Consider the following 14,740-nt stretch of genomic DNA (forward strand, 5'->3'; position numbering starts at 1 on the left):
GAGAGGCAGAGGCAGAAGCAAGTGGATGTCTGAGTTCGAGGCCAGCGAGGTCTAGGACAGCCAGGGCTACATAGTGAAACCGTCTCGAAAACAAACGTTTTTAATTATTGGAAGTAATGTTTTGGTCATACTCTCATGAAATTCTGTATACACAGACCTTTACAGAAACTTTATAGTCGAGCCTGGTGGTGTGCGAGTCTGTAATCACACAACTCTGGAGACTATGAGTCAAGAGAAAAAAACGAGTTTGAAGCCAGCCTGGGGTATACAGCCTTGGCTTTGTCTCAAAATGAAACTTTAAAACGAAGAAATTTTAACAGAGCTGCCCTCAGGTTAAGAAACGCTTTCGTCCTGGCTCGCAGAAATAACTATTTGCACCTGCGGGATCCTCCTCTCTGTTTGAAAAAGAGTAATGCACGTCAACAACCCGCCACCGCTCGGATTCGCCGCGCCTGCGCGGTGTAATCGACTCGCCTCTTTAACCACTGTGACCCTCAGGGCGCATGAGTGACTCCGCCCCTCCCGCCCCTTTCTGCCCGGGCCCTCCCCCCCGAGTCTAACTCCGCCTCTTCCGCGTTCCCGGCAGAGACCTGCAGGAGGGGTTGCGCGCGGCCGCTCCCGTGGTGGTCAGCTAAGGTAAAAGCGAGACTGCCAAGAGTCCCTCCGGGCGGGTCGGGGCCGGGTCTGGAGTGCGGCGGTGCGCCCGGGAGCGGCAGTCAGGGCCTTCTGAGCAGTTCGAGGTCACGACCCGATTCCTCTGCGGAGGGACAGCCGAAGGGGACACTCTTTTAGGACTGTCCCGCTGGCCCTCAGCCTGTGTCTGGGGTTGGGCTTGGATTGTGACAGGTTCGGGACCCGGTTGGGTACCCACGGTCGGAGCTCAGCCTGTAAGGGGTTTGAGCCTCAGACCAAAGATCTGCTCAAGGCTGTGGAAGGGCTCAAGGCTCATACAATCCACTGGCATGAGTACGTTATAAAATGTGTGTACTTCGTTGTGGTAAATTAACTATTTCCAGTTATTTTTGCAATACAGTGTTTAAAGGCTCCTGCCACATTTGTCCAGTATAGAGATGTAGGACCGTGGGTAGGATGCAGGCTCTCTTCTGTAGCTGTAGTACTGTGGAATGAGCGTGGGAGTTTGTGACTTTGGGGTCAGGCTTGCTTTCCCATCTCCTAGCTGCATATTCTAGGACAACTCGCTTTCTCTCTCAGAACCTTTTCTCTATTAAAATGGATATAATAATGTCATTGCGAGGGTTACGTATGCAAATTGCCTACATAACTGTTGTGATTTCTAGGAAAGAGTATTTTGGTCTGGCATATTCCAGGGAGGCCCTGGGGGAAAAGCTGATGTAATCTGAGCCTTGGAGCCTCTGTGGGGTTTACATGCCGGAATTGACCTTGCAGTGTGAGGAGGGAGCTAAAACTTGTTGACCACAGACAGGCCTTGTGCCAAGTACTAGTTGAGTAGTTGACATACAGTGTCTCCCTGGATCCCCAGCCATCAAACCAAAGAGCTTCAGCTCACTGTCCTTAGCTTCAAGCCTTCTAAAGGGCCCAGGCTTGGAGTAATATGAAGAATAGACACAGGGTCTGGATTCTGGATAGATGTGAGCTAGTTGGGACCTTTGGAGCCCCTTCCCCAATCTGCTCCCACCTCCAAGTGTCTTTTTATAATTGATGACGGTTAGTAGCTGGGCTTTGGCTTATGTAGGAATGTCGTTGCTCTCCTGCTTCAGCAGATTTGGCAGTCAGAGGGCCTGGCAACAGTCAACCAAACCATGGGAGAGAAGTTCTGAGAACAAGCTGGCAAATTGCAGCACCTGCCTAGCCAGGAAGATCAGGGTCTCCTATTATGTGACCCATAGTAATTCAGTAATATGGCGCCTTTTGTAGCTTCTCATGGTTGCTTACACCACATCTTATGACATCCTCGGTGAAGCTTCTCACCCCCCTGTTGGAGTAGACACTCCCATTCCAGCCTCCTGTAGCAGAGACTGAACCTTCCAATCGAATTCTCAGCAAAGAACTCTTGGGATACATTACTCATATGTACCCTGACTACAGTTGGTGGCAAGGAGCCATGACTGTGACTTACCTCCTCTTCATGGCACAGGACTGGCACATAGTAGGTCTCTGTAGTGCTTGTGGTTAAATGAGTCAGTGACTTTTTAAAAATTTACTTGCTTTGGTCCTTGTTTTACAAGCTGTCAGGTTTAGAAGGAAACCTTGTGTTTTCCTTAATGGCTAAGGAGGGCCCTGGTTTAGATGGATGATGCCCTACTTACAGGCATCAGTGGCACAAAGGGGCAGGAATTCTTCATGAGCCAAGATTCTTCATCGCTGTTATTGATTTCAGGTCCTGGTCTTGCTGTTGTTGAGTTTAGTTACGAAAGAAGTTGTGCTGTGTCCAGGGACCTGTATAGTCTGTGATATAGTTCATGTAGGGAAAGCTCACAGGTGGCGGAGTAATCAATTGTTCTGCCCTTGGCCTTGGTAAACAGTAGTCCCTGCCATGTGGGACCAGCAGCTACAAATTCACATTTTTCCTTGCCAACAGCCCCAGCATATGGAACAGAAAGTTCTTAGTTGCTCGTGTGTGTGTGTGTTCTTGAAGGCAGAAGGAACATAGCAATAAACCATCTGACTCTACTACCTTCATCTTATGGATTGGGAAAAACTGGATCAAGACTACACTAGGATTCAGTCAAGGATAGAGGGTTCTGGAAGTGAAATGTCCAGACACTTGTTTTTTTGTTTTTGTTTTTGTTTTTTTCAATTCTTCTCTAGTAGATTAATTAACTAATTGAGGACAGCATCTCGCCATGTTATCTCTAACTGGCCTGGAACTCAGTATGTACACAAGCTGGCATGACACTCAGAGAGATCCACCTACCTCTGCCTCCCACATGCTACAATTAAAACCACTCTCACCACCTCTGACCTTATTTGTATTTTTTAATTATGTACATCTGCACATGAGTGCAGGTGCCCAGGAAGACCAGAAGAGAGTGTTGGATTTCCAGCTGACATTACCGATCATTTTGAGTCACTCAGTGTGAATGCTGGGAACTGAGCTCAGGTCCCTTTGCAAGAGCAGCACTTGCCCTTAGCTACTGAGCCATCTTTCTGGTGCTCTAATAAATAAAAGAAAAAAAACTTAATTAATTTTAATTCTTTGAGATGGACTCTGTGATGCCTAGGCTGGCCTCTGATTACTAAGCTCAAGTGATTACCCTGCCTATGAGACCTCCCAAGTAGCTCTCCATAGTTGATAAAGCTAACACTTATCATGTACTTACTATGGACTGGACTATAGTTTTAAGGATCTTAAACTATTTTATAGACTCAGAAACCAAGGCAGATAGGACTCACTCCCACTGTTTTCTAATCCTATATAGTTCTGGGGTTTGAGTATGGTTGTAGTGGCAGTCACCCAATGGAGTGAGCAGTTCTCTGGAGAGCTTGCTCCTGGAGCCCCCTTACTCTGGGAGTGAAAGCCACCCTCCCAGCAGTGTCTCCCTGAACACTGAAGAGATGTCCTGAGAGGAATCCATGGTATGCCAGAAGGATGGACAAAGGAATGAAGCAAGTCCGCATGAGTATTAGGGAATCTTAGTTTGAGACTATGAATTACTTAAAAAATTGCCTGTCGGACTGATACTGTAGCTCAGTGATAGATCCATGGCCTAGCATTCACCAGGCTCCAACTTTGATCCCCAGGAACACAAAAATTGTCTGTTTATTGTCAGACAGTAAAATGCATAGTTTTAGGGAAAATTCAGTCCTGGATCTTTCAATAAGATTCCCAATGTGACACAGAAAGATTCAATTCAGCAGCACATACAGAGCTGTTGCTGTGTGAACCTCTAGTATTGAGGAATACATGCCCAAGGATAACAACATTTTTTTTTTTTTGCTCTCCTATAAGTAATTGTCTCCTCGAAGCCTTCTCCCTTGTGCATAGTTAGGAAGATAGATCAGTACATAAATAACTGAAATCAGACTGACTTGGGTAAATGAAGTCAGGGATGTTAACCAAGAGGGAGTTTGGGAGGAGGAGAAATCAATCCCTACATGACCAGATTCCTGATGGTGAGAAGTTAAGCTGGAACACGGAGGAAGTTCACTCCAGGAGAAAGGGCAGCTGGAGTTGTGTCTGGAGGCAGAAATGCATGGAAGGAGACACACACATGAGGCGCAGGCACGCTGAGGAAGAGAAGGGGTTCTGCTGATGTGGGGGGAGAAGAAGCTAACGTTCATCCAGTACTAGCCTGCTTGTGGCCTGCAATGAGCCACATAGCCACTCTGTAATTTGCTTAATCCGCACAACCTCTGTAATAGAGGGACACTTATCCCCAGTGTAAAGACAAGAAAGCAGACCTCAGAAAGATTAAAGTAGCTTCGCTAAGGGTGGACAAAGCCAGTAACTGGCTGCATGGTTCAGACGACCTAGGAGGGTTGGGTTCGAAGGCTCCTGTTCATTCCATTATGCTGTAGGAATCTGGATGCCATGATGAGGCCTCTGTTGAGTGTGGCTGTGGGACAGAGGCTAACTGGAACAAAGAAACTTCCAGAATAGGGACATGAGTGAGGAGGCTTCAGCTGTAAAATGCCTGAGAGGCCTGGTCTAAGTGCTGTGCCGGCTATGCGAGCCTATGGCTGCTCTCTCAATGCTCTCAGTCAGTCAATGCATCTCTGCCCTTGGGTCCTGTGATCTTAGAATGAGTTTACAGAGGCTGTGACGCCCTTGCATTTCAGGTGCAAATCCTGAGGTAAAACTGACATTATCATAATGCTTCGTTTCCTCACCTGTTGTGAAATTCAACAGGAATCTGTAATGCAAAGAACTGGAGCCAGGAGTCTGGCCTTCGGTCCAGGTAGTACTCATCTCTCATTGTGTTTCTCAGCCTCCGTTCCCCGGGATAAAGGATCTGGGCTTTTGACAGGTCTCTCCTGCTGATGCCATGTGTTGCTTTGCTCTCCCTGAGACTGTGTAAAGATAAAGCAGAGGGGATGAGCCTGGACTCAGAAAGAAGGGTTTAAACTCCATCCTCTGCTCTCTGTGGGGAAGCAGTAGGTCGTGTACAGGCTTTAAATCGGACTGCCTGGGTTTGAGTCCTGCCTCTGTCACTGGATAGCTATGTGACTTGGACAAGTGATTTAACTCTGCCTAGTTTCAGATTTCTCCTTCTGGAAAATGGGGTACAGATGTTCCCAACCTCATGGGACTGCTTTAAGAACTAAAATGACAGGGGGCTGGAAAGATGGCTCAGTGGGTTAAGAGTACTGACTGCTCTTCCAGAGGACCCGGGTTCAATTCCCAGCACCCACATGGCAGCTCACAACTGTCTGAAGATCCAGTTGCAGGGGATGTGACGCCATCACACCAATGCACATAAAGTTTAAAATTTAAAAAAAAAAAGAACTAAAATGACATTAAGCAGCTCAATGACCAGCAGGTAGTAGTATCAGTAACTAATATTAATAATAATAGTAATTAATAGTTAATATTAATAATAGTAGTTTTAGTAACTATATTAGTAATTGCCTTAATACCCAGTTTTGTATTAATTTCATAGGAAGTGTGTTTATTAGGGTCATTCTCCCCACTGTCTTACTCTGACGTTGCTGTTTTCTCTCTTCATTGCCCCATCAAGAAACTTAGAAAGGCAGACGATTCTATCTCAGGGTTCCAAAGCATGACATCCCTTAAAATGCTTGGTGGGAAACTGTCAGTTAAAAAGCCAGGGTCTCGATAGACTATGTCACCTGACTCATGTTTTCCACACCTCTCTCCATAGTAAACAGGACCAGAGCAGGTGTTCGTTTCCTTTCGCACAGCCTTCAGCAAAGCACCAAGCAAGGCCCCTTCACTTGCCCAAAAGAACAGCAGTATGGCGTCTCTGGATAGTGGTGTCTAACTTCGCTCCTCCCAGCTGAAACCCCTCGAGCCTTAGCCTAAGTGAGTTCTTATTGTTCTGTTTTCCATGAATATGGAAACGTTCCTTCTGATTATAAAGGGGGAGGGGATGAGATCAAGATTTTTCTCATGAGAACCTTTCTATACTTAAAGCCAGAATCCAGTTAGGCCTCATCTTCGCTTCGCCGGGCTACACCGCTTGGCTGCTTTCACCTCATCCGCAAAACCTATTTTCCATCGCTTGGATCACATTGGTTATGCTTCTTTTCTTTCTCTGAGGTCTTTCCTCTTCCTGGTGGTGATCCAAACTGTGCTCAGTCTGCTAGTAAGTCCAACTAGAACAGTTTGAGGGGTGAATGCTGCCGAAGTCAGCCACAGCCTTGTGCCAGGTAGAAGGACCCAGAGCTGACCCAGGTTAGTCCACTCTCCCTGGCTCGGCCTGTGGGGAGACTGCGATAAGATGCACACTCGTGGGAAGTTGGCAGTGACTTGGCCCTGTGGCTGGACTGCAGCTAAAGACTCCTAGAAAAGAGCGGAAGCATGGTGTAGGAAACTGATCTGGGCAGTGCCAGGGAGGCCGAGTCACCCAGCAGAGGCCGTGGCACCTATCAGACATCCAGCAAAGACATGGCAAGCTCAGGTCTGGCTTTGGGGAGTAAGAATGTAAATGCCACAAACCTTAGCCTTTTCTGTATCCTCCAGACGCTCTGTCTTGAAAGGAAAGTGGCCCAAAGGAATACGAGGGGTGACTAAACAACCAGGCTCCCTGGGCTCTTAGATCCCCTGTGTGTATCTAAAAGTTTCTCTCTGCGTTTGGCCTTTGCTGACACCATCTTCTCTCTTGCTGTCCAGATGTGGCTTCCAGAGCTATGATTGACATAGGGAGGCTGTCTCACAAGGTGTTATCGTGGGAGTTATGGAATGCCTCGTAAATGCCACAAGTTGGATCTGTACACTCTGCTTAATTCTCACAGTGTATGTTATTGCCCCTGTTTTGTAGCTGGTGGCAGTGAAGAAGGGTGAAGGAGTATGTCCAATGCTGCCTTGCTAGTAGATGTCAGGACCAGGAGCTGGATCTAGAATCTAATATTTGAAAGCCCATGTGCTTTCTACTTCCTCAGCCTTAGAGTGACTCCTAATGGCTGGGGAAGACAAAGTCTGTAACAGAATTCTGGATCTTGTTTTTTTGTTTCTTTGTGTTTTTTGATGGTTTATTTTTGTTTTTGTTTTTGTTTTACAATAGACTAGTTGCTGGCAAACCTGGTGTACCACCTGTTTTTGTAAAGACTGCAGGCTAAGATGCTTTCTTGCAGCTTTTAAGTGTTTGGAGATGGAGAATCAAGAGGGGGTAAACGTTTTGTGAGACATGAAATGTGTGTGAAATTCAAACTGTGGTTTCCATAATTAAAGTTTGGTTGATATATGTCATAATCATTCATTTACATACAATCTGTGGCTGCGCTCTTCTTTACAAAGGCTGAACTGAACAGCTGAAGCAGCAACCGTGTGGCTCACAAAGTGTGAACTATTTACTCTCTGGCCCCTTACAGAAAAATACTTGTTAGCGTCAAGTTAAAGCTCATAGATATTCAAGGCTGACCCTGGAAGGGTAGTGGTGGGAAGAGGAAAGCATATCAGCCAAGCTTCCTTGGATTCTGGAAATAGTTTCATTGAGCCTGGGAGATCCCTTTGGGAACAAAAGCACAATAGATAGGACTGTCCAATGTGCTGAAGTCTCTAATCAGCAATGATCAGGATACTTTGTGGATGAAGTAGTTCATTCAGATTTACTGGAGCCCTTTTGTGCCAGGTGCTCTATTAAATGCTAGAAATATCTAACTGAAAATATCTACATCTTGCCTTTGAGGAGCTTGTAGCTTGGTGGGAGAGTCATGGTTCGTATTTTGTGTTGTAATGGAATGCTGTGAGCTAGATGAGATGCTGAAGAGAATAGAAAAGGAAATCCAGATTGCTTCTAAAGTTGATAGGATCCTCTCGCTAATTTGCTATGAGCTTTGAAAGATAATTGGGAACTCCTTTGCAAAGAGCTATAGGCAAGGGTGAGGGGAAGACCTGAACCATGAGCCTGTGGAACTTAGACAGGTGGGGGAGAAGTGAGTTTGTGGTTCTCTGACTGGATGACTGGCAGGATGCTGTAATCGGATAGAGCAGAAGAGAAATCGGAAGGAAGGAAGCCATGGGAGGGGCTCGGACACGTCCAACTTGGAAAATGTGATTTGAGGCAACGTTGAAATGCATCCAGCTTCCGGTTAGAAACCTTAGAAATTTTGGCACGGAAGCCCAGAATTGAGACTTAAGCACATTTTCAGTGCTTTTCCCCAGAGAAAAGGGGAAGTGCATGCGTGTTTCACTGAGAAAAAGTTGAGCAACTTTGACACATGATAACTAAAGCCAAGGGGTTAAAAATAGCACTGGGCCTACAGAAAATGCAGTCGTCACATTGGGAATCAGCAGTGATGGTTTTGGGCACAAAACAGTCTCCGTTCTCGCCACCTACTCCTCTCAGGGTCTGCTTTATCTGGCACTGTTAGAGACTTGGGCCTGGCTGTTCGGAGCCAGAGCGAGCGCGTGAGCCTCTCATAGCAAACAACTGCGAAGTGCCAACTCGAACCCTCTATGTGAGGAGTAGGAACCAAGAGAGGGGTCCAGCTCTGTCACCCTGGTGAGTCATGGCTTTTAGTGCCTGGAATCCACACAGGAGCAAATCTGGAATTTCTTTATTCAAACTCCCCACAAACCTTCTAGTGCTTAGCGTAATTAAGTATTTTCAGTTAGCCATGCGTTTTAAAGCCCGGGGACATCTGTGACTCCTGTATACACATCCGTTTCCTAGTGGAGCTTCCTAGCAGGAACACTTGGGTTGATCAGTGTCTCCTCTGGTCCTCTTGACGAAGCCACCAGTCTCACACCCTCTCTCCTTTGCTCCTTGAAGATTTCCATGCTGGATGCAATGAAGCAGAGGCAGGTGGCAAACTGAAGGACATTGACTGGGCAGAGGCCAGTGGATAGCTCCCTGTGTCTGGAAGACAGCCACCTTGGGATTCCTCCGGGACTTCAGGAGCCTCACTGCTGAGTCGAAGAACTTTGTGGGTAAGATTGGGTGAGCTGTTCACTTCCTCCCTTTTTCCTAAAGCCACATCATATCGCTTATTTTGTGTTCGTTGGGGATGGGCCATGCTGTTGTGTGTGGAGGTCAGTTCTTTTCTGCCGTGCGAGTCCTCAGGCGTGGAGACGGGTCCCTTTGTTCACTGAGCCATCCTCCCAGCCCCACTTCCCCTTTAACATTACTTTGAATTGAGCTTCTTGTCTCTGTCCAGAGAAAGGAGTGAGTTCTAGATCATCTAAGCAGTTGATGGTTTTCAGTATTTGCTTGGGCAACTTGGCTTAGCTGTTGCAGATCCCAGTAACTTCCTGTGACAGTTACCTAGTAAACAGGATCACATTTCTTCTGGAGCAAAATGGCAGAGGGACAGAAGGAAAATTGAACAGTAAATAAAACGTATTTATTTCCTTTTAGCTATAAAAGTAAATCTACTGCATCGTAACAAGATGAACCAAGTACAGCAGACATATAAAAAGCGAATTCTTGTGCCCATGGAGTCTTGTTCTTCCTGAGGAACTGTTGAAGATTCTGTTTGTTTTATATCTCACACATGGCACAGATACTGAGACTGTGACATGTTCCATGTTTTGCTCAAGTCGGAGGCCTCATCATGAGTGGCGGGTTATCAGTCAAACCTCAGTGACTGATTTGGGGCACATGAGGGTTGAGTAAGATTGTTTTAGCCTGGCCTGTGCTTTTTCATAGTACTCAAGTGCTATGTATCACTTGTCTTCAGCTGAAGCTTCCTGGTGGCTCTGCCATCTTACCCTGCTCCCCACTTCCATAACTGCCCCCCAAGTTCTCCGCTTCTCTGATGACATTGTTGTTCTTATGGTTGTTTTCCATTGAAAAACATATTTTCGTACACCTGCATTGAGGCCCCGCTCTGTGACTGGTTCCATGCTAAGCCATGGGGTTAGGGAAGAATCAAACATTCCCCTCCATCTCAAGGATGGTCATAACTGTTAAGGACACTAACGCTTCCACTGTCTCCAGTCGTCTGCCTCTGTGGCTGCCTCCCTTGCTCTATAACAAGCTCTCCCTTCCTGCCTGCTGCTCTTGCCCCTAGTGTAGGCTTCCCCGCCTCTGTCTGGCCTGGGGCAGCAGTGTCCGTCTCTCCTGTCTCTAGGCAGCTGCTGGTTACTGTCTGTCACAGCCAGCTTGAAGGCCACAGTGCTCCTGATTCTCCCTCATTGCCCACAACAGAGGCTCACAAGTGTGCCACACAGAAACCCTTTCAGGGGACCTGCAGAATCAACAGTTTTCACAGTAGTAGTGACTGGGTATTATGTATTGTTGGACAGCGGCAGTGAGGAAGCCGCTGATGGCCGTAGTAGAAGTCAAGGTGGTAACACGGAGCTGTGCTCATAGCCACGTTGTTCCTCCTGCCATCTACTTATCAGCCGTTTTCACTTAAGAACATCCTTGCTGAAACAGCAGAGGATGCTAGTTTTACTGAGCCTCACCTGAGGACCACCTCTAATATTCCGTATGACGTGTGGAAAATGCACTTACAAAGCACTTCTTTCGTGCAGCAAAGCACAATGGTAACATACCGAGGAGTGGCACTCATGAGCATTGTTTGAATTGTAAGCTGAGCAAAAAGCAACTGTCGTCATTTTTCTGTGGAAGAATGGTTGATAGTTATTAAGGGTAGAAAGAAGCCAGGGACCAATGCTAAAGGGCCTTGTGAACTGTGTTAATGAGCTTAGGTGGCTAGCTTAGCTTGCTTTTCTCAGCCTTTGTATTGTGCTTCCTACCCAAGCCCTGCCCTTTGCTCCTGCTTTGTTTTGTCTGTAAACACACACTTCCTGTTCCTGCTTCCATGTCCTTCTGATGTCATTCCTTCCACCAGGAATTGCAACGTGGCTATGAAGGCTCCCTGTGATCCCAGGATCCCAGCAGAGGAAGATGAGTCTGGGTGTTTGCCTCTGGGCATCTGAGTATCACAGTCTGCAGAGTATCTCCTTGATGCCATTTTCACTGCAACTGTGTTGAACCACATGGCCCGGCCTTTCTACACATGGAGATTGACTTAATTAGGGTTTCTATTGCTGTGAAGAGACACTATGAACATGTAAACTCATTTTTTTAATGTTTATTTATTTATTACATATGCAGTGTTCTGCCTTCATGCCAGAAGAGGATTCCAGCTCTCATTATGGATGGTTGGTTGTGAGCCACCATGTGGTTGCTGGAAATTGAACTCAAGACCTCTGGAAGGGCAGCTAGTGCTCTTAACCTCTGAGCCATCTCTCCAACCCCCAACACTTACAAAGGAAAGCATTTAATTGGGGTAGCTTAGTTTCAGAGGTTCAGTCCATTATCATCCTGGCAGGACATGGCGGTGTTCAGGCAGACATGGTGCTGGAGGAGGTGAGAGTTCTTTCTACATCTTGATCCGAAGGCAGCAGAAGTGAATGCTACACTGGGCCTAGCTAGAGCCCGCTCCCACACGTGACACACTTCCTCCATCCAGGCCACACCTCCTATCAGTGCCACTCCATTTGGGGGCCACTTCCTTCAAGCCACCACACAGGTCCTGAAATAAAAACCCTCCAGTTCTGTGGACTCTCACAGACTGTCCTCCGATGGAGCTACTTCCATACATGACTCCTAACATTTATTGTCTGTTAAATTTGACCAACTTCTGCTCACGTGTGCCTTTTCCTTTGCCCTTAGACCTAGTGATTGTTCAGGTGGAAGCTTCACTCCAGCCCCCAAAGAATCTGGAATGTTCAGGTGGAAACTACACCCCCAGCCTACTTCCCTGGAGTTGCCTCAGTCCAGACTCTGCCCCGACAAAGCCCCATCAGAGGCTCCACTCCCAGAGGGCATTAAAAGCCCCCACCTCATGGGTTCCAATTGGAGTCTCCTCAACTTCTCCCGGGTCTGCCTTTGCTTTGCTCAGAATAAGCCTGAATTTATTAATTAGATTTGATTGGCTTATTACAGCTGTGGTGGCGGATTCCCAATAACCAGGGATTCATCTTAATAGTGATGTCATCAGAAACCACATCCAACTCCTAAGTCAGACAGAAGAAGGTTGCTACCTTGCCTCATTCTGAACTGCCATAAATAAAGTGCTTAGACACTGGTTTGTAGCTCAACTTCTGTAAGATGACAAAACACAAAAACTAAGGTGTCTCAGGGCAAGAAGAGACTTCTGGAGATTAAAGTTAACTAATACAGTAGTGAGGATGTGAATATTAGGGCTTTGTGCTTAGGTAAGCTGGATGAGAGCTGCCCAACCTTTTTGACGTCAGAGCACATGCAAGAAACATGTGTGTAAACAGTGAGCTGAGGGACTGGACACCTGCCGAGAGGTCAGAGTCTCAGAGCACCTGTCCTAGAGTTTCTGTTGCTGTGATGAGATACCGTGAGCAGAAGCAGTTGTGGAGGAAAGACTTTATTTCAGCTCACACTTCCAGATCACAGTCCATCACTGAAGGAAGTCAGGGCAGGGAGCTGATGCAGAGGCCATGGAGGGTGCTGCTTACTTTTTTGCTCTCCATGGTTTGCTCAGTCAGCTTTTTTATAGAACCCGGGACCACCGGCCCAGGGGTAGCTCCACCTACAATGGATTGCACCCTTCCTCCATTAAACACTAATTAAGAAGATGCCCTACAGCCAGACCTTATGGAGGCATTTTCTCAGTTGAGATTGCCTCCTTTCAGATGACTATACTTGTATCAAGTTGGCATAAAATTAGCCAGCACAGTACATCAGTAAAGAGGCCCTTACCAGGATTTATAAACAATAGCATTGGTGCCTGGTTGTCACCAGCTGCCTCCTTTGCCTTCCAGCATTAATGACTGATGAGAACAGCATCGTCACAGGTTAGAATTCTTGAGCCAGAGTCCAGGCTTAAGTTCTAGCACGGCCACTTACTCATGAGATGATCATGACATACCACTTTTACCCATTTGTACCAGCTTCTTCATTTGTAAAATGTGGGCAGTAATTATGCTTGCTTCGGAGTTGTGAAGCTTGCAGCAGTGGGTCTGTAGAGTATGTAACTGTAAAGGGCTTCAGACATTGCCTGGCACGTGAGGACCACACGAGAGTGTGCACTGTAAATATTATGGTAGTGTGCACCATAACTTTTGTCTACAGGGACACAGATGACCCCAGTCTCCTGTGTTCCCTCTTCCCTGGTCTCACATGGCTTATTCAACCCCTTCCTAAAGTGTGTGTCAAACTTCCTTCAGTTCCTTCATTTCCTTTTTTGTCTATGGTTTTGTTTTGGTTGCTAATGAGGCTGGGCCCCGGGGTCCTGAGTGTGGTAGACAAGCACTCTTACCAAGCTACTCCCAGCCCCTGGGTTTCCTCCCATTGTCCATTCTCCTCAGCTGACCCTGAGGACACAGCTGGGTTTGCCTCTGCTATGCCCTTCAATCTGCTCTCCACTATTCTCCCTTTCCTAGAAAGCCTTCAAAAAAGGAAGTACTCAGGCAGACTGGGATCCTTAAAGAGCTCCAGAGTCGCAGCGGGGAGGGAGTAAGAATTGTTTTCAGAGCCGAGTGAACCAGGTGACCCTCTGGTGTCACACGTGGATATGGCAGCTGGCGATCTATGTATAGACTCTGTCGAAGAATGGAGTGCTGTCTGGTAACCTGAGGGACAGTGGGGCTGGCTCATCAGGCTCTATCAAGAAGTGACAGTTACTTTGGAAAGTAGACCTTGAGGTTGTCTGCTGGGGAGAACACCGACTAGTACCTGTTGTTGCTATAGGTTGTGTCCCCGCCCCCAGGACTCCTTAGCCTCTTTCAATTGTTCCGTGAGTAAAGGTGCCAGACTGAGTCTTAGATCTGTATCCTTAAAACCTCTACTGCTGTACTTCTAGTGAAATCTATTCATGTGGATGTATATATGTATCTAAGTAAGTGCAGATATACATTTGTGCACAGAGGTGTGGAGGCAGGAGGTTGGCACTGAATGTCTTCTTCAGTTACTCTCCACCACTGTGTAGTCAGGGACTCATTGTGCCACCCTGCCTCGACTCTTGATTTGTAGACTAGACTGACCATGAACTCACTGAGATCTGCTTCCCTCTGCTTCCTGAGTGCCAGGATTAAAAGCCTTTGCCTCCACACCCAGCTAAACATTGGGTTTTAATACAGAGAAATCTAGACACCATTTGAAAAACTGCAATCAGCTTTTAAGTTACAAAGTGTTTTCAATAAAAGGTTTTTTTTTTCTTCTTCCCCAGTGTTGAAAATAAAAATTAAGGCCTTGAACATCTAAGTAAAAGCTCTGCTACTGAGTTTCCTTGCAGCCCCAACTCTGAGCTCTGTTCACCACTCCCAGCCCACTTATTTTGTTTGAAGTACAATTTGATTCAGACAATGATGGGATAAAATGATAAATTTCAATCATGTATAGTTTGGAAAATCCTGAAAAGAATGAAGAAGAAAATAAAAACAACCCCATCACATAGAGCATGTCTATAAATTAAAAATGGTATGGACATTTTTTTTAAAAGCATATAAACACCAGGCAATGGTAGCACACGTCTTTAATCACAGCAGAAGCAGGCAGATCTCTGTGAGTTTGAGGCCAGCCTGGTCTACAAGAGCTAGTTCCAGGACAGGTTCCAAAGCTACAGAGAAACCCTGTTTTTTTTGGGGGGGGGAGGCATGTAAACTATTCAGCATGACTGGACAGTTTCACACTTTAAATTGTCATATTAA

General features: G+C 46.5%; 1 protein-coding gene across 2 annotated transcripts in view; it reads left to right on the forward strand.

Moving 5' to 3' along the window:
- Nucleotides 1–570: 570 nt before the first annotated feature.
- The window catches only part of Mknk1 (MAP kinase interacting serine/threonine kinase 1), a 39,999-nt gene continuing 25,829 nt past the window's right edge, over nt 571–14,740 (forward strand). Inside the window, exons 1-2 of one of the 2 annotated variants that reach the window (XM_026778185.1) lie at nt 571–636; nt 8,877–9,044. The gene's annotated coding sequence lies outside the window, so the exon portion shown is untranslated. The remainder of the gene's footprint in view (nt 637–8,876; nt 9,045–14,740) is intronic. The other variant, XM_005371481.3, reaches the window with a different exon arrangement.

Source organism: Microtus ochrogaster, unplaced genomic scaffold (genome assembly GCF_000317375.1).
Source record: "Microtus ochrogaster isolate Prairie Vole_2 unplaced genomic scaffold, MicOch1.0 UNK110, whole genome shotgun sequence".
NCBI classification, from domain to species: domain Eukaryota; kingdom Metazoa; phylum Chordata; class Mammalia; order Rodentia; family Cricetidae; genus Microtus; species Microtus ochrogaster.